Source organism: Ambystoma mexicanum, chromosome 3p (genome assembly GCF_040938575.1).
Source record: "Ambystoma mexicanum isolate Mex_15411 chromosome 3p, UKY_AmexF1_1, whole genome shotgun sequence".
In the NCBI taxonomy this organism is placed as follows: domain Eukaryota; kingdom Metazoa; phylum Chordata; class Amphibia; order Caudata; family Ambystomatidae; genus Ambystoma; species Ambystoma mexicanum.
Window position 1 is genome coordinate 1,050,318,990 of NC_090925.1, and position 23,574 is coordinate 1,050,342,563.

At 45.5% G+C, this 23,574-nt stretch overlaps 1 protein-coding gene across 2 annotated transcripts in view; it reads left to right on the top strand.

The window, feature by feature from the left end:
• CREBRF (CREB3 regulatory factor) overlaps positions 1-23,574 on the top strand; it is a 741,844-nt gene that overhangs the window by 373,970 nt on the left and 344,300 nt on the right. The window lies entirely within an intron of this gene.

Below are 23,574 nucleotides of genomic sequence, written 5' to 3' on the forward strand. Positions count from 1 at the left end.
AGTTTAAAAATATAATTTTTACAAAATAAACATAAGATTGGTTTCAAAAGTTGCACAATTTAATTAACGATGTCTAAAACGTTATTAGGATGCAAGCCTGAAGGAAGATATAATCTTGTTCAGTCCAACGCACAAGCGACTCGACTTGTCCACTCAAGCTTTCCTGACTTTTATAATAATAATTTCGCATTTATATAGCGCTACGAACCCTCGGGTATCTGGGCGCTGCTTATTATTACCCACGGTGTGTGGTGCTCATTTATCGACCTCGGAAGGATGAAAGGATGAGTTTGGCCCTGCCGGGATTCGGGATTCGAACCTGCGTCAGCAGGCTCTGAACAGATGTCAAAGCAAGCGCTCTTCTCGCTGTGCTATCAGACCGGTTATCAGATACCACTTTCCCGAAGAGTAATGTAAAGATCCTCTATTCCCATCTTATTTTTAACCTTTCATGTAACACCATCCCAGCCCCATCCTTTTTGTCTTTTTAATTTTGTTCAGCTCTTACTTCCTCTTCATTGTTTCTAGGAGCAAGTGCAGAAAGAGGCACAGTTTCTTACCAGTGTGCCTGCTCCCTTCCCAAAGACTTGTATATTTTGACCCCAACGCTCCTTGCAACAATTCCTTGGAATAGCCGTGCTACTGACTCTGCTAAAATGAAATGTGCTGGGCCATCTTCAGCCCATAGTTGATAGCCCAAGTACTATTCTTTGGTTGCATCTGATCCAGAGATGACATTGTCTCCAGGTGTCAACTTCTTTCATCTCTACTTGTGGCATTCTTTGCTTCGTTTATACTTCACAATATTTGGGTCATTGTAGCTTCTACTTGTAGTGTTGGTTAGTTGCACCTTTGATTGTTGGTTGTGGTTTCCTCCTAAATGCACCCATTCAAATGTTTTAGTCTCGAAACATGTAGGTATGTTCTTAGCAAAAGCTTCCAGCATTGTATTCTGGGCTATTGAGACCTAATCTTCTCCTTGTTTATTTTTTTTGATTGAGTCGTCTGGTGAAAAAGTAACAATTATGCCACAAAAAATGAAGGGCAGGGGATATCTGTCCCTCCATAGCAAGACTACACTCCTATCTGCCACATTCATTAACCTTTTCAAAATCGTGCCTGTGCTGGAAGTCAGACTGCAGCTGGGGCCCTTTGCACATTATTCAACAGAAGTTGTTAGTTTTCCTGCCTGCCTAGTAATACTATAGGCCCAGAGAATCTCCCAGTCTACCCCATATATCCTATTTTATTTAGCTACTCAAATGGCAAAAAGGAAACAGAGGGACCGTTCCCCCAGGGTGCAACATGAACCAAAATATCGGAACTACTTAGTGAGGTTAATCATTTAATCTCAGAGATTAAAGTTTTTTTGCATGGCATAGAGTTTATTGATATAGTTGATGGTACAAAATGAAGTGACAAAGTGAAAACAGAGGAAGGGCAGGTTTCACTGTGCGCAGCTGGAAAGGTTCCTCCGAATGTGAGATCAACATGCGTTGTCTCGTCTGAGAATGTAGATTTAATAGATTTCTGTGGCTCTGATCCAACTTTAAAACAGAATTCTTCCAGTTTCCCCAAAAAGGCCGGCAAAAAAGGTGCATCTGTTGGCCCCCTTTGAAGTGTCGCTTCTCCTGGGACAACAGGGTGGTACAAATTCTGTTTTTCCTATCAAAAATACTTCCACATTCTTGGTATACGAGGGGGTGCATATTATTGAAGTATATAATGAAGCGCCCTGCTTCAGCAAGCCTGTACCTAAATTGACACTTAAAATTAGTACCAAGGTTCCTGCAGCATAAAACACAGTGCTCTAGTTGTCTCCTTACCAAGAAGGGTAGCCTCAGATGGTGGGATACAAAGCCTAATTATAATTGCAACAACAAGTCGCTTTGACATACTCCTAAAACCAACATCTTCCCATGGTACGCCCCCCCTTTCAGCAGTAATTCCTGGGATTAGCGATAGCATCACAGGAGAACATAAATCTGCCCAAGTAATACAGGGCAAAGGAAGGATTCAGTTAAAAGGAAAACAAAAGCTAACAGTCCCTGTACCAAAGAAGCATCAAGGGTCGTTGCAGTGCACAGCAGGCACCCAGACTGAGCTTTCACTGGTCCCTGACCACAGTACCAATACTTCCTGCCCAATTACTCACACAGAACCAAAGGCTGAATCGGCAAGAGATATTCTGGCTATGAAAGTGGATAGTATGATCAAGATACTAAATACCCTGAATGTGGAAATCACGGAAATGAAACGCAATCTTGTGGAACAGAGTTACCCTATGGTCTCAAAACCCTCACAAAATACTGTAAATAAGGCTCTGATAGGGAAACCAAGGTCTCTTAAAGACCTACACCAGGCTAGCTCTATGGGAAACCCTCCTGGAAAAGCAAGGTCCCTGATCTTGCTCAGAGAAAGGCCATTGGCATACAAACACTGGGCTATATGAGCATTGGTCATGATCACAGACTCCCTTTACATCAGTCACATGCTATAAGGAAGGGCATTTCCCTGACATTCTCCAACTTGTCGCCAATAAGGAATCCCATTATTTGTATCCCAAATGTAGTGAAAGATCACCCTGAGGTAAGTGATTGCCGCCCTAGTGTGGTAATGACTAATGCACCAAGATCAACAGCTGTGCAGTATGAAGATGAAGACATTTTCCCATTGGATCAGGTATATTAAGGGTCAGGCATATTAAGGGGTGCCTCTCGGTTCACAATGGGATCAGATTAGAATTTATCTGCAGTCCTGGGATCTGGTTGAGAGGTGTTGAGTATTGACTGTTGAGATTACTCTTCCAATGACACAGGAATCGTACTACGATCGCCATAATTCATATATTTTAGAGGCCCTATTACAACAAAAAATCGAGGGACGCGGAATTCATGTGCAAGCACCAAAATCTCTAGCAATATCAGAGAGTAACATTCATACTCCCGGAATTGGTGAACTTGAAGATGTTGAGTGACTGGGTGTAGAAAGTTATTGCTGCAAATCAGTCAGCGGGAGTATTAAACTCTTGTCTTAGAATATATTGGGATTAAATAGAGTGATGACAGACCCGATATGGGGCTTGTTTATAAGAGGTTTTAACTTTATAGTATTCCAGGAGACCTGGCCAACGGATATTGTCTCACTTCAAGGGTTGCAGTCCTATTGTGTCCCAGCTATAAAAAGCCCAAAGGACAGACGCAGTGGAGGTTTGATAATTTGGGTGGATGCTCTCCTGTGATGGAAGGTAGTGCAAACAGATATTTCTAAGTATTACCACTGGAGAGGGGGAGAAAATTCTCCTTATGAATATTTATAATAGGCCCTCTTATCCAGAGGGAGTGAAGATGCTGACCCTTCTCAAGAATTTTCTAGATCAAGATCACGAGCCCGGGTGTACAGACAAACTGATTTTGGTGGCAGGAGATCTGAATCGCCAAATGGAGCCCAGGGGTGTTTTAGCGCGACTGTGGGAGGATCAGAACTTGGCCTGGGAAATCCCAGAAGCATTGGTAGCAGCCCCATGGCATACGCATCAGCTTGCAATTTAATCTACCTGCCTCTTCTCTAACCTCAATTTAAGGGCATGCAATGGGCGAACCCGAGAGGACCAACCTGTAAAGAAAGTTTATAGGGCATAATGGGTCCTCTTTAATGGATTATATAATGATCTCAACAGCTGACTGCGCGAGGGTAATCTATTTTGATGTATTAAACAGAACAGGAAGTGACCTTTGCCCAATGGTGCTACACTTTAGAGGAATAGTAACTTCTGCCTTAGATCGGGTTGATCATGGAACGCATCTAAACCAACCTTTGGAAATAGTTGGTCATGATTACAAATCCTTAAAATGGGCAAACGTTCTAGAAAAAGCCTTCACTTTATGCTGCAATGGTAGGTCATATTTTAGACATCTGCGGTGGTGAGGCTAACAAGAAGTTAATTCTAGAATTCTATGAGAAACTAAACAAGAACATACTTCTCTTTATTTCTATCACTGCAGGAAAAATAAGAGCCAAAGCAATTCATAAAGAGGGATGGTTAGACGAGGACTGTTGTAAGGGCAAAAGAAAGATTGATTGTGCCACAGTAAATGAGGGGGTGAATAAAGAGGGTCTGCAGCAAGTTCGGCTAGAGTACAAAAAACTAACACAAATGAAGAAAAAAAGAACCCTTGTCAGATAAATGGAGGGCCTTGTACGATGCTCTACAGTCTAAAAACAGCATACTATTCTGGAAATTGGTTACGGACAAAGGATTACAGGGCGTTCCAAAATGTAACTGCTGTATTACAGCAGAGGACTGGTGGCAGCATTTTGCAACTCTCTATGCCCAACGGATCCGTGCAGTCTCACAGCCTTTTCCATGTGCGCCAGTGTCCGTTCATTTGGCCGACCATTTCAGTATTACCTTGGGGGAAGCAGAACATGCTCTTTCTGCCCAGAAATACGGCAAAGCCGCAGGCCCAGACCTCATTCCTGGTGATCTTTTTAGAGATGAGGTTGAAATCTGGGCACTTATCCTCTGTAGAGTCTTTAATTCTATCATTATCAAGAGCCACATACCAGAGTCCTGGAGGAAGGCTGAAATAATCCCGCTGTATAAGAAGGGAGGGCGGGATTTACCGGCACATTATCGTCCAATTTCTCTCATGGACTGTGCAGGTAAATTATTCGGCAAGGTTCTGTTGTCTCGTCTTGGTGTTATGTTATTATAGACATTTAGGCAGGATTTAGGACGAAAAAGGGTACGTTAGACCAATGTTTTGTGCTGTATTTGTTGATCTAGAAAAAAGTGGTATTAAACAAGATATTATATTCTGTATTTCTGGATCTCAAAACTGCTTTCGATTCAGTATCACGGGAAAAACTGTGGAACATTCTCGCTCGACGGAATGCTCCCCCAATCTGATAGAAATCATTGGTTTATTGTACTCAGAAAACAGCGCCTCTGTTCATTATGGGCTGGGAGGGGAATCCAGAAATTCATTCCTGGCTACTAAGGGTGTAAGGCAAGGCTGCAAGATGGAACCTTCACTATTAACGTTTACATTCAGGAAGTCGTAGATGCTTTAGTAATGGGGTGCCAGGACTGCACGAAAATGTCCCCCAACAAATATCCAGCATTATTCTATGCAGACAATGCAGCCCTTCTGTCCACTACTCCGCAAGGCCTGAAGGAAGCCCTTGAAATATTTAGCCGGAAATGCAGGGAGTTACACTTCGAGCTTAAAATTAAAAAAATCCAAAGTCCTGGTCTTTAGGCCCTGATTTGTAAAATATACTCCCTTGGTGTTAGAGGTGGAGGGAACACAATTGGCTAAAGTTAAATGCTTAGATTATCTTGGTCTAGGGTTCCAAGACACGGGAGGGTAGGTAGAACAGGTGAAGCGCTCTCTTATCACCTTGGAGAAACTTAGCAGGTCCATTAAATCCTTCAATGTTAAACATGAAGGTGGAGCCATTTCACCCTCCCTGAACCTCTGTAAAACAAGTGTTCCCTGCAGCCCTTTATGGGGCTGAATTGTGGGGCCTTTTCGATGTGAAAGAAATGAACTCAAGCAAACGCAAGTTCTTAAAAAAGCTGTTTTTATTGCCTAACGGTGCTCCCTCCACATTGGTTTTTATCGAACTTGACATAGTCCCTTTGGTTATTCAGTTCAAACTTCGGCACTAAGACATTTCATGTCACTAGACGGCGGGAGCTCTATAGCATGGCTCGTCATTTGAAAAACTTGAAAGAAGCTGGTGAAATTGATGTGTGGTCCAACCCTGAGGGTCAATGTGTAGGTGCCAAGTGAAGAATTAAAACTGCTTTGGCTAACAAAGCGCATGATGAATTACTGTATATGGCCATGGAACAAAAACGGGCCCGGTTTATCTTGTACTTTCACCCTTTGTCCATTAAGCCTATCTGGATTATATCCAACTGTCATTTGAAAGGTCGCTATTCTTACGTTTAAGACTTGGCACTCTACCGGTGGCAGTTGTTGACCAAACATGGCATGCCTCTAATAAGCCACAATGTCCAATGTGCGGGAATCCAAAAGAGTCCATTCTACACTTTGTTTTTGTGCCAAAAATCCATGTATTTTAGGCAATTATACCTGAGACCAGTATTACAGAAATTGGGGGTTTGGGACACTAAATTAGCACTGAATATGCTAAAAATTAGCCCAGACCCTTTTGTGGTTTTTGGGTTGCGCGCTATATTCATAGGACATAGCTTTTATGGAAAAAGGGTTGAAATTGGAGGCCAACTTAGTCCTAAGCACAACCCAATCTCTGGCACCAAGAGCACATTTTTGGTTTGTATGTTCCCCTCATTTTAGATGATATTGCTATACATCAACAACTTGGTTTAATTGTATTTTGGGGCTGCGAGCATTGCAGTTTTATTGATTACCGTTCAGCACACATTTGATTGTTTTAAGCTCTTATATATATATATTACAAATTGTGTATTACTTCTGTGCTGGTTATACCTGCGTTTTATCTTTTTTTTTATTCATGTACTTGGCTATCCCTGTGTATCTACGAAGTACTGTTTGTACTTTCTGTCACTGGATGCATGTTGTTTGTTTTACTTGATGGCGCATGCCAAATAAAAGTATATTGTCTGACTGAAGATTGAACTGGGTAAACTGTTGGACACTTGGAAGGAAACTAACCTTTGTGTTGAATACCTTGTGCATGGTTTGGTTTAGGATAAATCCCATGTCGTTATACTCATCATGAGCCTTAGAATGAATAGGCGATTATTCAAATCTGAGTCGATACTATTATTTATTGACATTTTATTGAAACCCCAAACATAAATTGTTAACTCTTTGCTTGGCCTTGTGACATTATTCAGCATGCTATTCCTTTCAAAATATATTGCATTTAGTGGAAGCATCTTTGAACTATATTTAAGTGAAAATTGGTAATCGCTCTTCCAGAACAGCATTCAAATAAAAAGTCAGTAACCGCTATCTCTAGACCTCCAAGTCCTTTCAGACAAATGTTTAAGGAATTAATTGCTTCGAATCCAGATTCACCAGAATGGACTACACGTCAGACTAATTTATAGAATATTTACCTCACTATCTAGTATTGTTTGCTGAACGCATTTGACTTTTATAGGTTTGCACATTTTACACAGAGGCTTGTATGTCAATTACTACAGGTCCTCTTCTATCAGCTTTAGTTTTCAAACCTACACTTTAATGCTTTACCTCTGCGAAAATTCCTGAGGAGTACACCATGGTACTTTTTAACTGATGCATAGCCCTAGAATTTCTAGGCTCAAAATAGTCTGCACGCTTAATATCATGTTAGGCTCTTTTTGGGTTCTGTTTTGATTTCCTACGTCACCATACCTTACGAACGCACTGGTTCTCCAAATGATCAGACCTACTTGATTGGAAATTGGGTGGTCTTGCAACCATGAAAAGCACCACCTTTGTAATCTCAGGTCATTCCTTCTCAAATAGCACAACTAGTCTTGGGTACTTCAGTAAGGCCTGATAGATTAGATACCAATATTTTTCTTCAAAATCGACCGTTTCGGATCCATCATTGGTTATGGAATAAGATTTGGGATTTATATTTGTCATCAGATTTAAAAAATGTATTGTGACTTCATTGACTATGTATGTTTGCATCACTCGTGGGATTACCCAAGAGAATTTGGACCTTACAATTTAAAGAGGTTCTGAAAATTTCTCAACAGAGTAGTCAAAAGCTTGATTCTTGTAAACCTATAAACAGAATGCGAGGTGAAATACAGACTTCATCAAAAAGAACATTTGTATTTTGCAACACACCCACCAGCGCACCCTGTACTAATACCAGCTGCTGTTGGCACCAAGAATGTGATTTAATCTATAGTCTTAGTTTAGAAAAAGGTGACAGACTATACCCTAATAAAGATCTATTGAAATAGTGTTGTGTTAAAGGCAGAGCCATCATTGTGATTCTAGCAGAAACCAATGCTAAGTGTGAGGAATCCAGGGAATTTGTCACCTCTCACCAAGGGGAAGACCGCACATTTGAGACTAGGAATGTGGGCCCGCTAACCTACACACCCCCGGGCAGGAAAAGGCAAATGGGATCCCAGTGGAGGTGACTCACCCCCCCACCCTATCCCCCCCCCCGGACCCCTCCGTCCGTCCCCCCCCCCCCCCCCCCCCCCCCCGAGGACAGGCCCTCCCTTACCAGGGATATCGGTCATCCTCCACTATCCCAGGAAGCCAATGCCTTCATGGGTTATTTAGGGATTTCACCAAATCACTTTGGCACTGTTCACCAGGCTTAGTTTCGGACCTAGTGCTGCTACCATCACAAAACCAGTGGGTTGTCTAAACTTTTTTCGGAGACTGATATAAAAGCCGAACAACAACGCAGAGGAAAGCGAGCGAGCTGCAGTGCTGCTCGCCAGCCTATCAAGCCAAGACTCAAAGGAGGACCCTGTGATGTATTCTACAGACTACTCACTGAACCCCTGCCTAAAGTCTCCTCCATGGTGGCCAGGGAAAAGCCGCTTTCTGATCCTGACCTTGGGGGTGGTGTTCTGCTGGAAGATCGCCTGCAGGAGAAAGGGCGAGGAACGAGGGGATTCAGTGGGGGTGAGACACAGTATGTATCTTCCTCTAAGGGAGGCTTCAAGTCTGTAATGGCTTGCTGTTGTAACAATCTTTTTGTTCCACAAACTATGCATCTAAATGTGAATGAAAAAAATCATAAATCCCTTGGCATTGGAAGAAATAAAACCCCTTCCAAAATCCTAAAGACGTATAGAGCCAAAAACTCCCAAAATAACAGTGAAACGAAATGCGCCAATGAGTTAAATTCCAAAGAACTTTATTTCTCTTTACTACTAAATCTGGTAACTGATACATATGATATTTCTGTTATGGAGAACAGAAAAGGGTTTAAGAATGAAAAACAAGCCAGAAAAACGAACGTTGCCATTAGGCACTTCAAGTCCCAAAATTCCTTAAGTACTGGGACGAAGAAGAGTGCTGAAGAGGCACAATGTTGCAGGCATGGACAGATTAATTAAAATGACCCAAATCTGAGTGACACTGGGAGGCTTAAGAGGCTCCTCAGGTGCAGGTCATTGGTAAGCGGAACAAGCAGGAAGGGCAGTGCGTTTTGTGGATGCAGCAGACGACGCGTCTGGAGGAGGAAGACAACGCCGGGACCACTGTTAGGCAAAAAACAGTAGCCAGTCCTGAGAGGGTCTTTGCCTCCAGTAGTCTGAAGTACAGAGATTTGGGAGCGTGTAAGAGAAAAGTTTGACCTATGGAGACCTGGTGGCTGGCCTTCACCAGAGAGCCTCAGGAGCAAGGGAAGCACCTATGCCAGGTGGCGCGGCAACGACAGAGCAGGAGAAGCAGTCTGCTGGGAGGAGCCACAGAAGCAGAAGACCGAGCAGCGCTGGGATTGGACACCAGGATTCGAAATTGAGGTCATTAGGCTGTGTTTGTGCTGGTAGAGAGATTCCCAGACCCCCCCCCCCTTGTTTTGCATAAATTAACTTTGGGTCTCACCCTAAGTTAAAAGGGCAATGCAGACGTGGACCCCTTGCTCACTGTTCTAAGAGAGGCGCAGCTTCACCTCACTGATGATGCCCAACAAGGCTGAAACACGTGTATGGGGTTGCTGTTGGTACCCTTGTTCAGAGGAGAAGTGCCTAGTATTTCGGTGCTGGACTGCCCCTGGGCAGGACAAAGACTGATATGCAGGGACATTTATATTTATTCTCTGTGAAAGGGACAGTGAGCTAAAGACTTGGTAGAGTCTCTCCCAGGGATACTCACCCAAGAACAGGTCATTGGGCTGTGTTCGTGCTGGTAGAGTGATTCCCAGGCCCCCCCCCCCCCGTTCTACTTGATAAAAATATGGGACAATCCAGTGCAGCTCAGAAGCCAACAAACAGGGCAGGAAGACTTTAACCATTTTATTTATATTTTTGTTACTTTGTATTGTAGGGTTAGGATCAGGCTAGATGGGTTTCTAGACAGAGGACGGCTTTACTTTTTGTACAATATCCTGACGTGCACCCATTTGGACATATAAAGCGATATGAGACATTTAAAGATCTAGAAGATGAACAAGATTTATTTACTTACTGAATGGCTAAAGATGAACAGAATTGCATGTGAAGCTCTTCACTGAATCATCAATCGAGAGCAGCAAAGGAAATGAGCATCCACAAGAAGTGTACCTGCAGTTGACTTGGAAGCGAGACAACACAGAGCAACACAGGTTCAAATCTCGGTCCCGTGCTGAGAGACTGGTCTCTGGTATTAAGTGTTATAATGCAGACATTTTGCTACAGTGGTGGAATTGGTTGAGGTGTACTCCGGTTTTATCTGCTAATTGTCATACTAAAACTGATTTGTTGAAGAATCCTGCCAGTGTTAAGAGCTATATACAAGCAAGATTGGTGTAATACTATTCAATTAATGCATCAGTATGCCAGTTTAGATAACTTAAAAGGAGAACACAAGAAGCTTGGGACTCTAGCTCCTCATTTGAAACTGTTCCCTTGTCCTAGGATAAATGAACACTTTGTTGGAATTTGTATCACTCAGGAGAAGTCCTTCCTGGAAGTAAGATCATTAAGGAGGACCTGGCTGGATGTTGATTTCCTAATCAATTTGGCACTATAGAGACTCTGAAGCACCTTTTGCTCCAATGTTCTAGACTTAGAACGAAAAGACTTCTACATTTTAAAACGTTTTTTAAGTGCCAGTATTGACTGTGGTTTGTTTTGGAAGAAATGTGTATCTGGGTATCCTAGTTCCATTGCAGTTTCGGTGGTACATTTTTTTTTGAATAGTTTGATATTGAACAGACATGATTGTTCGTTTTTGTTTCTTGTTTACTTTTTTTCTTTCCCTTTCTTCTTTTCATGTTTTTTAGCCAATGGGATGAACAGTATAAGGTTTTTGGTTTACTTTTTGCTAGTTCTTTCTCACTCAACACTACAGATGTCCACTTAACGAAATGCAAAGCTAGTGCTATGACTGAAAAATCTCCACTGTTCCTGCAATCATCACAGAAAACCTATATAATGGATCAGGCAAAGCTAAATTGGCCTGGTCAATTTTGTGGAATGGAAAATATTGCATTATTTAGGGGCCTGGAAAGACTTCAGTGAGAATACCTGCACTCTGTCGGTGGTGTCTCATGGGTTTAGTCTTTTGCCTGCTATGCTACTCACATTTACAGAACTGTTTCAGGAGGTACATACTTCTCTGATCCTATATAAGCCATAGAATAAGTTATCAAAGGTCAATTAGGTCAGGATTTTAAATGTAAGTTTTATTTTTTTTGTAGTAGCACTCATTTTGTCCTTTTTCTCTCCTAGTTGTGTATGCTTGATATGGGACCAGGAACATTTTCTATTAAACACTCTGTTAGACTTATGCTCAAACTCCAAGGCATTCATATAGCTTTAATAACGGATGGTCTTACATCTCTGGTTGAAGGGGGTGTCACGTAGGTGCCAGGTATCAATGACCAGGCAAAGACGGAAACCTAGTATAAAATGTATTTTATTTCAGGAAAATAATGGGGAAGGGAGACAAAAGACAAACCAAGAATGTAAACCTACAGCAATGAAAACTGAATTGGTCTTCTGATGCTCTAGTATCCCTCTGGGTCTACCTGCAGTGTGGAGCCAAGGGGTTCACGCGCCATTCATTTCCTTTGTTCTCCGGATCTCTCAATGAGGTCTCAAGCTGGGCTTAAGGGATTTCATGCACTCTCATTCTCTGACCGTCTCAAGTCTCTTCCTCTTGCTTCCTAGTTCTGGGTTTATCTTCCTGCACCCTTCTTTTTCTGGGGTTCTCTCACTCCGATTGGTTCTTCAACTTCGCTATTGAAGCAGCAGGGCTTACCTCTCTTTTATCCCACACATGCAAGCCCTTAGAGGACTTTCGTCACCTTTGTCCTTAAGGTCCTGATTCATTCCCTTTTCACTGTCTCTCTACTCCTCAATGTCCTGCAACATTCTTTCCTCTTCACACCATGGGCTTCACCCTTTCACACCGTGGCCTCAATCTTATCACCTGCCTTGGGCCAGTGTGCTTCCTCATTCCTTCCTGATCTTGTCGCAACCCAACCTCCTTCTCGTCTTGTCGCAACCCAACCTCCTCCTCTTGTCACAACCTAACCTCCTCCTCCTTCTTGCAACCCAACCTCCTCCTCCTCCTCTTCTTGCAACCCAACCTCCTCTCAACCCATCCTCTTCTCGCAACTCAACCACCTCCTCCATATGTCTCAAAGACAAACTATTTTTTCCTTTTCTTGTCGCATCCAAACCTCATCTTATTGATTTCTCAAAGCTAATCATCGCTTGTTGCAACCTAACCTCCCACTCCCGCCAACAGCTCCTACTGCAAATACGTTGCCTGCCAGACTGGGACTCTGAGCCTATATAACCATATAATTACTCTCTTGGGGTTGGGCTTTCTGTGAGGGTGTACGACTGTGGATTGGAATGAGTGCGTTTGCTTTGGAACTTTGGGGCCAGACCAGTCCTTTAAAAGTCTGAACCACCATCTTTGACTTTACCTTTTGTGGGTAAGCTGCCACTTTAGGATGTGTGTTAGCAGCTTGTTGCCTGTGCTCAGTATCCATTGGAGTAAACTGATGTTAAGCAAAGTGAAAGCATTTTTGAATTTGGAGCAGTTTCCGGAGGTGAGCTCTGGACTTGTGCTGCTGGATAACAAATGTTGCATCTGTTTCTGAAGTAGACGCACTGTGATTGTATCTGTGAAGTGTGATGTTCCTCTGTTGAATTATCAATTCAGTTCCAGTAATCAAAAACTGCACCTTTGTATATCTATTTGTAAACCAGGAGAGCATTGCTTTACTGATGCCATATTTCAGCTGCCCAGGTGTATGAGATGTTTGTGTCCTTTAATGGCCTCAAGTGAGGGTCCTCTTTATTTATTGAGCATTTGTTAGGCACTTATACAAAAAGTAAATTGCGTTTCAAAGCGCCCACAGGGCAACAGAGAGGGAACATGGGATTGAAAGCAATGAATATGCTGGAAAATAAAGACAAACCTACTAGGCCTTGTGAGCATTCAGAGTGTGCAAGTGCAGAGAGAGGAGAGGAGAAGAGGGAGAGAGAGAGGGAGGGGGGGTAAGTGCTGGAGTGCCCGTGAGTGAGCAGCAGGTGTAAGTGCCCAGTGTAGGAAGTGATAAGGAGCAATCATCTGTAAAGAATAAATGGGTAAGTGCAGGCCTACATTGGGGAAGGCCAGTAAGCGTCACAGCAAGTGCTGTGTGTGTGCTGGGGCTGAAGGCAATTGGGTGTGCGAGGCCAGGGCATCGAAGACACATGGGCCCTGGTCACCGATCGCAGCAACTGTGAGATCAGAAGAGGGAGGAAGGGAAGGAGGAGGTGAAAAGGAAAGTCTCACAGAGGTTCTGAAATTTGAGGTCTGGCTCAAGACGAAGAGGGAGGGGGGGGCTGTTCCATAAGAGGGAAACAGCCGCGGGAAGAGATCGGCCTCTGGCCCTCTGTTTGGCAAAACGCTTGTAACTCAGAGTTGATATCAGAGGAACGTAGAGGTCTAGCGGGAGAGTATTTAGTAAGAGTAAGTTGCATATAGGGAGGTCGCTGGCCCTAGACAGCCTTATGGATGATGCAGAGGGATTTGAACTTGATCCTTGCAGTAACCGGAAGCCATTGGAGAGAATATAGGGCAGGAGAGATGCGGTCCCTGGGCTTGAGGCCAAGGAGAAGTCTTGCTACCCCATTCTGGATTAGCTGGAGGGGTTGTAGGGAGGAAGAAAGTAGATTCAAGAGAATGCTTTTGCAGTAATCTAGCCTAGAGAGAACCAGAGCTCTGGTAACATTGAGCTTCTAGGGGAAAGTGAGAAAAGGGAGCATTCTTTTGAGAAGGAAGAGTTGAAAGTTGGACTTCTTGGCATGTATGTCTTCACAGGCTTCTGCCTTTAGTATTTATTTATACTGCTCCTGGGAAATAATTGCTCCCTGTTCCTCTTCCCACACCTCTTTTGGCCTTTCTTAATTTCTCTTCCCAGTTGTCTCTAACTGCATGGAGATTACTGAAAACAACTTTTTCTCCTCGGCGGGTGATCATGTTGTATAGTAGTGGGGAAAATTAGTTCCTTTGCAAACTAGGGCAACAACCCTTTGACTGTGTCTGTCTCCAGTACATAAAGCTGTCCATGGTGGGGTATTCACCTGATGTCTGAAATTGCTGTACACTCTCGAAGGACTCCTGATCATAGTTGAGGCTACTAAGTAGAGAGCTGCTATGGCTCTTTCTAGGCTGGCATGGTGGTCTGTGTGAGGTTACTGCATACCCATAGTAGAGGTAATGCGATTGTGTCACTAGATAATATGTATATAGTTCTGACATGCACTCTTACTGGCAAATACAAAGTGTGTATATAAGCTCTTCAGTTCTCAAAAGAATTGCATTGGCAATGAAATGGAGATAATCAGAAATGTATGCAACAATTTGTGTAATCAAGGAGACTCTACGTTTCAACTTTCTATTGCTTTGCTTACTTGTAAGAAAGATTACTGGGTCTTAATTAAGCTTGATTAACATGTTTTTCTTTCAAGAGCTCACTACTTCTAAATAAATCCTTTATGCCGGTTTCCACCTGAAATCGAATAGTCTAGGCCAGGGGGTGATTTCTGGAGTCAATGGAAACAATCTAGACTGGGACCAGCTTATTCTAAGTCCTGAATGCTCCCCGTCTTGAATATCCATGTTGGGGATCTAAAGAAAAAATCAGGAATTTTGACAAACATTTTGTCTGCATACAACAAAATAATCTACTTGTGTGCATAAAGCTGCAACACCATTCTCATGCGTTTCCTAATCATTCCGCCAATGGCTCTATCGCTACCGCAGATTAGAGCGGCGATAGCAGGCAGCCCTGTTTGGTTCCTCTTTCCAGTGGGGCACTATGGGAAACATTTGCCATTTGTGCATATTTCAGGTGTTGGGGAGGAGTATAGTAATGTAATCAAGGAGGAGATAAACATGTGACCCAGTCTATCCAACACAGCAAACTGGAATAGCCACTCCAAGGAATCAAATGCCTTCTCACCATCTAGCATAACCGCTAATGCAGGTTGCTGATGCATCGGCCATCTGAGAGTCTACTTAGATTCTCCATCACTTGTAAGAAGTCGTTCTACCTGGGGTAAAACCTGCTTAGTCCATCCTGGATATCCAGGGAAATAGTGGAATTAATCTGTTGTTGAGAACTTTGGCTGAAATCTTATCAACGTTCATTCAGTGAGTTAGGTGGGTAAAACGAGCAGCTTTCCTGGTCTTTTCCCTTTTTATGCAATACTCTGATCAAGGTTTCTGTAGCGTTGGCAGGTATTTCCCCGCCATAAGCTGTTGTACTGAGGATTTCATAAAAATGTAAAATTCTGCTGAGATTCTATCTGTACCTGGGGTTTCCCATTTGGGAGCTCAGCAGTGGCCCTCTGTACTTCTGCTCTGGATATGGGCGCATTTAGCATGTCTCGTTGGTTTGCATCTAGCCAGATTAAACCTACCCTATCCAACCATGCATTCATATTTGCTTATGTGAAAAGAAGCTTGAACCTAAATAGGTCAGATTGTAGTTAAAGAATGACAAGCTTACATCCTCATCCCTACCACCATGAAAGCCATCGTACGCCTCTATTCCTTTGATAAGGCAACTCCCTGTAGCACAATGTTCAAGTAACAAGTCTTTAAATGCTGTGCCCAGGAGGGACTTGGGCTTTAGCCTCCAGCCTTTACTCTCCATATTCCGGAATCTTAAATGCCACCATTGAGTTCCCAAAAGAGTATGTGGGAGTATTAGTGGCATCGACGCAGACAACATACGTTTTGACACAAATATCATGTTGATCCTTGAGGCAACATTATGCACTTAAGAGTAAAAGGAGAATTCCCTTACCCCAGGATGTTCCGCCCTCCAAGCATCTCTCAGGTTGGACAACTCTTCTATTTGACTAATCACGTAGAGGATTTGGATGGAGGTCTGTGTACATTACTAGATTAGTTCAGCCTTTGATCCGTAACCGTCATCACCCTCCCACCCCCACATTAGCAACGAGTCTAGGTAGGGCAACAGTTTTGAGAATAAACTATGGTGAAGTTGGGTGAGCCCATTTTCGGGGCATACATATTTAAAAACATGGCTCCCTGAACTGTGATGGTACCATTCACTATAAGATGCTTGCCATACTTTTTTCAAATTTTTTTTATCTCACTTAGTCTGACATTTAAAGACCTATGGATTAGAATTGCTACTCTTGCCTGCCAGGAAAAGGAGAAGCAGCAGTGCTTGCCCCACGTAGATCCCATTGTAGGCTTGCTGTTGCCCTCAGGTGCGTCTCTTGCAGCATAGCCAAATTCACCTTATGCCACTTGAGGTATAGTAGGACCTTGCATGTTTTGATGTGATGATTCAGTGCCCTCACGTATCAAGTAATGACGTGCATTTCTGTTACACGTCTAGTACTTTGGTTTGTTCTTTTAGCTGATGACCTTGTTCTTTAAGACCTGGCTATTAATTGCCCCATCAATTTCCTCATGTCGCCACCGCTTGCCTTGTTGCTAGTATCTCAAATAGATCTGCAAAACTTCAAAGCCCAGGAGAGCCGACCAAACAAGGTTCTCTGCTCACGTCCTGAGAGACGCTGATGGAGGAAAAAGATATCCTGGCTAGCATGTGAGAAGGTTGCCACCGGAGGAAGCTAGAGTAAGAGACACCGGCAAGCTCACTAGATGGCTGCCACCAGAGGAAACCTGAGAACAAGATGTGTGCAAGACCACCAGAACACTGCCACTAGTAAAAATCTGAGAAAGTGGCACTGGCAAGCCCACCAGAAGGCTGGCTCCAGAGAAAGGTAGATTGACGGGCCCACGAGAAGGTTGCTGATTTGAAGAGAGAGGAGCAAACTTGGATTTAAAGAAAACATGAACACTGTCAAAACCTCCCAATCGCTTAAGTCTATGGTATAAACATCTAGGGGTTAAAGATTTGTGTATGGTCTGTATGTCGCCCTGTATGTTTAAGTTGTCATTGTCATCAAGGTATTCAACCGGATTAACAAGATTAACCATCAAGGCTATATAGAAATAAATTCTTGTTTAATTTCGTATAAGTTTTAAAACGCATATTCAGATAGAGAGGGCGCTAGAGGGCCAACCATGATGGCTGCTCCCTTGTAAGCTCTCGGCTACCTCCCACATGAATCCTGTTTAATCGCTGCAATCCTGAGGCGAAATCACTAAATACGCAAGAATTACACTAGTCCAGCGTTGCACTTCATCCCTGCCGAAAATCCGGAGCAAATCGACCTCGCCTTCCGCGAGATATCTGCAGCGTGGTACAGGCCGCACAATCCCGAACTGCGTGTGCTCCTGGAACACCAGGCCGCTTGGCATCAAACCTCAGAGGGCTAGTAGGAGGAGCCGTGGAATCACTCGTGAGACCTGCCGGGTCCAACAGCAGCAGGGAGGTGGCACCGGTGGGCAGCACTACGGGAGTTGGCCCGCTGCGTGCACCGAGCAGTTCCCGGGTCACCGCCCAAGTCAAGCCGCACCCAGCCCGCCCTCCCGAACGCGTGGAGGAGACGCCCAGGACGGTGGTGGCGCTTCCCTGACCCTGCGGAGCAGCTTCAAGGCCCACACTCAGCAGAAAGACGGTGTCGGAGCGGTGAGAGGCGGGAGGCACGCGAAAGCACACAGACATGCAAAACAGGACAATAAGCCAACAACGCTAAGCAGGGCTGCTTGTTTAACACCAGAAACCAGCGACACCCCTTAAGGGAAAAGAACTTGGGGGGGTGGGAGGGAGAAATTGATCCGAAGATCGGATCGGCCCTCCATGTGAGATTGTCCCGGCACGACTGCACGGCGACCCATCACCCGTGCACGCTTTACCAGCGCCCCACAGGGCCCACGCAGCAGCCGGACACAGCTAATCTGTCCCTCCTCTCGTACAAGGCATAAAACGCGAAACCTGGGCGCCCCGACCTTGCCGCAGTCAGCACAGGACAAACAGCCGAACGGCACCCACATATCCTCAAAGGCCAAGATGGGGAAGTCAGACAAGTCCCAGAGAAAACTGAACTTTGACGCGGGCCCAGCACCCAAAACGCCCAGACCGAACAACCGCCCAGAATCCCCAACTAATCCATCGGAGGAAGAACACCTGCAACAACCATACATTAGGGAAATCTTAATGGAACTAAAAGCAGGGATAGGCGGCTTGGACTGCAAGATAGACTCGCTCGCGTCTAAGGTGGACCTGCTGCAACACTGCCTCAATAAATACAGCGACAGGTTAGACTCCGTCGAACAAAGGGTATCGGATCTAGACGTCGGCGCATCAGCACAGTCTCCACACTTGAGGGCCAAATGAAAAAGGTACTGGCTAAAAATGAGGACTTAAAATGTCGCTCCAGACGAAATAATATAAGGATAGTCGGAGTCAGGGAGCAACAACTACCAAACAAAATGGAGGAGCACATCGAGAAACTATGCACTGAGCTATTTGGCCCCGCTGTTCTGTCGCAATTATTCGTGGTGGAAAAAGCCCACAGGATCTCTGCAACAAAACCCATCCCGGGGACGTCCCCCACCCGATCATCACCAAGCTCTTGAGCTATAAGGACAGGGACGCGATTTTAAGAATGGCAAGAGAAAAGGGCAAACTCCACTTCGATGGGGACGATATTCAGTTTTATCCGGACTTCTCTTCGACAGTCCAAGCCCAAAGGAGGTCGTTCACCCATGTTAAACACAGGCTGTGCGACAACCAAATCATGTATTCGATGCTCTTCCCTGCGAGACTGCGCATTCAACTTGAGGGAAATACCCACTTCAACTCCCCGAGGAAGCCATGCTGTTCGTCGACAGGCAGGGATGTAAATCCGCAAACCAAAAGGGCGGATCCGCAAGCAGAGAAAGGGCAGGGAGAATCCCGCATTGATGAACACCCACGCCACTGATCCAAAGCAAGAAGTAAACAAGCCATCAGGTCAATCTTCGCAATCGGGAGGTTGGGGACTAAGTCTTGGAAGGCCACCTGCGCCCGGTGCACAGCACGTTTTGTGTTCTAGTTGGGGGGGATTCCAAACGGACAAGTTGGGGGTTGTCCCTGTAAGGAAAGTTGTTCTAATGTTGTTCGAAGTGCGCGCCATGCTCCACCGCCCAGCCACACACCTCGCCCCGGGCCCCGCGGCCGCCCTTCACGCACCCTCCCATCTGATGTAGTTCCCGTGCGACACAGTCGGCCGAAGTGCTGGGAAATCACTGAGGAGAAGTCTACCGCTACTCCCTCAAACGGATTCCATATAAAACAACATTGTGCCAATTCAAAGTAGCAACCTGGATCATTAGAGGGGGCAATATTCCAGCCAAGACACGCAAGATCCTGCAGTTGCTCAGACGGCACAAGATAGAGGTGGCAATGATTCAAGAGACCCACCTTTTACCTCAAAATGGAAATTGGGGATGCCACCGCTACTTCTCTTCTTACTCATCCTACGCCAGGGGAGTCGCAATCCTCATTCACTCTTCGCTAGGTTTTGGTTTGATCAAAACGGAAAGGGAAGGAAGAGCACTCCTGGTTCGAGGGATTGTGGAGGGAGAGGAGGTGGTTTTCGTCAACTCCTACTCCCCTAACAAAGACGGCGCAAACAACTTGGACTGGGTGCTGTCCCGCCTGGCGCAAGTGCGCAACGCAACCATAATCTGGGGAGGCGACCTGAATACACATCTCGACCCACAGAAAGACAAGTCACAGCCAACAACAGCGAACCCATCCAAGGCCAGCCTACAAGTGCAGGAGATCTGCAAAGCATTCAACCTATCTGACATATGGAGGAACCAGAACTGGGAATTCAGAGACTACACATCACTCAAGCGTCCATAATACAAACTCTCGCATCGATTATTTGCTAGTCTCCGCACACAGCAACTGGCAATGGGGCAGCTGCCAAAAACTCCCCAAAACATTCTCAGATCACGCCACGGTAATACTCGATTGCTGCTTACCGGCTACCAGACCACGGCCCCCTCAGTGGTGCTTTAAACCCAGATCTCTTGTGGATCAACTATTTGCCACATAACTACGTGAGGAAATCGGCACCTTTCTTGAAACTAACCAGGGCACTGTCAACTTTGCTGGGGTGCTGTGGGAATCACTTAAATGCTATGTAAGGGGCATCTGTCTGGCTAAAGAAAACGGAATTCTGAAACTTATCAGACGAGTTCTAGGCACCAGTGAAATTCTCCTGAAAGACCTGGAAAAGCAGCAAGCCATTAATAACTCAGACCACATCCAGGCAATGCTGAAAGAAGAACTTCTCAACTTCAGAAACCTTGCGGAACGCGAGTTAAAATTTCTGGGCCACAATCACAGAATTAGGCAATATGGCAAAGGCCAGAAGCCTAGAGCCCTGTTGGCACGTCCCATAGCTGCAGATTGGAGACCATCAAGGATGGATAGTATCCGATCACCGCAGGGAAATATGCTGCACAAAGAAGAAGACATAGTCGAAGTGTTCAGAGCATTCTACCAAGAACTATACAGTGCCAGGCACCCAACAGACATCGAGGCGATTCGGAACTCTCAACAACATAGAACTGTATTGGGTGGAGAGGGAACTCCGCGAGCCACTGAACGAACCCATTACACTAGATGAGATCCAAGAATCAATAAAAAGTCTACCGCCATCCAAAGCCCCAGGACCCGATGGGTTAACTGGCGAGTTCTATAAATACTTCGCCCCACTCATAGCCCCCCTAAATGTCTTCGAAGAAGCGATTGAATCCGGCATTCTCCCACAAACACCAAGGGAAGCCAATGTAATTCTCCTACACAAAAAAGACAAACTGCCCGAAGAATGTAAATCCTATCACCCAATATCGCCAATCCATCTTGATAATAAAATCCTGGCAAAGATTCTCGCAAACAGACTACTCACGCCAATGCCTGCCTTGGTACTTGCAGATCAGGCGGGATTCGTGCCTGGCCGAAACACAGCATTTGGGATACGTAGAATGTTCGGGGTTCTGGCAGCACTCGACCCCGATCAGCAGGCAGTGGCGGTGCTGCTGGATGCCGAAAAAGCGATCGATTCTGTCGAGTGGCCCTTCTCGTTTGCTGTGCTGCAGCAGCTCGGACTTGGGAAACAGTATATTAAGCTAGTCTCGCTTCTCTATAATCAGCTCCAATCAGCAATCACCCTCGGGTCGTCTTGCTCAGCATATATAAACCTCCAGCGCGGCACCAGGCAGGGAATGCCCATTATCCGCCATGATATTCGCCCTCGTGATGGAGCCCCTAGCGGCGGGCCTCAGAGAACGCCAAATTCAGAGAGGGCTCAAAATAGGACCTCACCATTTGATGATATCCCTCTATGCCGACAACATACTCCTATACATGCAAAACCCCAGCGAAAACCTCAACCCGATCATGCGTGAAATAATAAAGTTTGGGTTGGTATCAGGGTTGAAAATTAATCAATCTAAATCAATCGTATTTCCCTTAAATTCCAAGACCAGAACATTTAAAGATGATTTCAACTTTAATTGGGTAAAAGCTCACGTCCGATACCTAGGAATCCTGATGTCCTTGAACCATCAAGACATATTCAAGGACAACTACGAAAGCACACTGAGATCACTAAGGGAAAAGGTGAACAGGTGGCAGACTCTTCCGCTCTCTCTCTGGAGAAGAGCCTCATTGGTAAAAATGGTAATTCTCCCCAAACTCCTGTATCTATTTTCCAACTTCTCCAGCATGGGGTGTGGCATGGATTCACATGCTTATGAATATTCCCCGTCGTCAGGCTGGGAATCCTCGGTATAGAAAAAATCAGTATCAGTATCAGTTTTGTTTCTGATCTGTCTTTCTTAGTAACCAATCATTGGTCTCTGGGTCATAGTGCCCCCAGCCAATGACTGCCCTCTCCCTAAGCCCCGCCTCTGGCAGCCATCCTCAGATTTTTTACCGCACGTTCAAGTGTTGGTAGTTCTTGTGCTGTAGCTCTCGAGCTTTTGCTGCGTTTTCGCGCTTTTTTTCAGGAGATTTTTCTAATTTTTTGGTTAAATAGAGCCCCAAGCTCCACTGTTTCTACATCCGATCAACAGGGACCCATTTCAGAGTTTCTACGCCCCTCAAGGGTGAAGATTTTGTCGAGTTACGCTTTTGGAGGATTCCAGAAGTTCCGAGGCCTACCCCGGACATGGCCCAGGAGAAAGGAAGCTTGACGCCCAGGAAGCTGTTCAGGACCTGCCCTGGATGCCAGCTTCAGAATGTGTTTGAGGACGAACATTCGTTATGCCTCTACTGTCTCTATGAGGACAAGACGCACGTGGAGAAGGACTATGCGTTTTGTGGGAACATGTCGGAGCGGACCATGAATGAACACCACCTCCGTCTCGCCAACTGGCTGGAAGGGAAGAGCCTGTCAGGCAAGAAGAAGGAAAAGTCAGAGCGGTCTTCTAAGTCCTGTGAGGGCGCCCCGGCGACGGGGGCCCAACAAAAGGCCAAGCACCGCGAGTCCGCAGGCACCAGGAGCGCCGAACGGTCGGGTTCCTTGGCTGCCAGGCAGGGCGCATCCTCCCCGGCACCATCAACCACGAGCTAACGCTCTGGCTCGGGTAAGAGGAAGTCCGAGAACCCGGCGAAGCTTCTGGATAGGCCCCGGTCGATCTCGAAGACTCCGGTAGAGGGGGAGCGAGGCTCGGACCCTCCCCCCAAGGTGAAGGCCCTGGCGTGCAGAAGGTGACGACGGCCTTAATTCACCCTGCTAAGACCTCGATTGAGGATGTTGCAGCGGCCCTGGCTCAGCCTGTGGAGTCTACGCCAGTGGAGGCGACCTCAGGATCCAGAGTCTCCCTACCACCGCGGAAGGAGTCATCTTTCAGGCCCATCGAGAAGACAAGGCTGAAACATGTCTGGGGATGCTTGTGGTCTCGTGCAAAAGGGATGTGACCTAGCAGTTCGGGCTGGACTACCCCTTTGGGGGTGGGACCAAGCCTGATTTGCATATGGTTTTTCCCCTTTTGTAATGGCTTGGCAGGCGAAGAACGATGGTCTGGAGGGTTGCCCAGAGCAATGCCAGAGGTCAAGATTTATTCTAAACCTTCCAGCCATCAACTCTTTTGTTTTGCTATTGTCACCCCGAGTGGGAAGGGTATGCCCAGACGTGGGTCCCTTGCCTGCTGGGCCTAGAGACCCAAGCTACTCCTCACTGATGACGCCCTACAAGGCTGAAACATGTCTGGGGATGCTTGTGGTCTCGTGCAAAAGGGATGTGACCTAGCAGTTCGGGCTGGACTACCCCTTTGGGGGTGGGACCAAGCCTGATTTGCATATGGTTTTTCCCCTTTTGTAATGGCTTGGCAGGCGAAGAACGATGGTCTGGAGGGTTGCCCAGAGCAATGCCAGAGGTCAAGATTTATTCTAAACCTTCCAGCCATCAACTCTTTTGTTTTGCTATTGTCACCCCGAGTGGGAAGGGTATGCCCAGACGTGGGTCCCTTGCCTGCTGGGCCTAGA